Source organism: Morone saxatilis, unplaced genomic scaffold, assembly GCF_004916995.1.
Source record: "Morone saxatilis isolate NCDOM2014 unplaced genomic scaffold, NCSU_SB_2.0 Contig17, whole genome shotgun sequence".
NCBI lineage: Eukaryota > Metazoa > Chordata > Actinopteri > Moronidae > Morone > Morone saxatilis.
In genome coordinates, this window is record NW_023339729.1 from 19,691,900 (window position 1) to 19,692,172 (window position 273).

General features: G+C 39.9%; 1 protein-coding gene across 1 annotated transcript in view; it reads right to left on the minus strand.

Annotated features, from left to right (window-relative positions):
- rnf150a (ring finger protein 150a) overlaps positions 1 to 273 on the minus strand; it is a 17,550-nt gene that overhangs the window by 9,753 nt on the left and 7,524 nt on the right. The gene's annotated exons all lie outside the window — the stretch shown is intronic.

Sequence of the window (273 nt, forward strand, 5' to 3'; positions counted from 1 at the left end):
TGCCTTTATTTTGATAGGACGGGTAAAGATAGACATGAAAGAAAGAATAGATGGTGGGCAACAGGTTGGAATTGAAACAGGGCCGTTCTATGATAGAAAACACTAGCTCCTAGCATTAGCAATAGCTAAGAAGGTACTTCTCACCCTCTCAGCTAATGCCTCTTAACACTTCAGTCTCCTACGGTGACAGATAAGCTTTGCCTTCTGCCTCTAGAGTTAACAGACATCCAGCTCTTTATAGAAATGTTATTGCATGTGCTATATATACATATA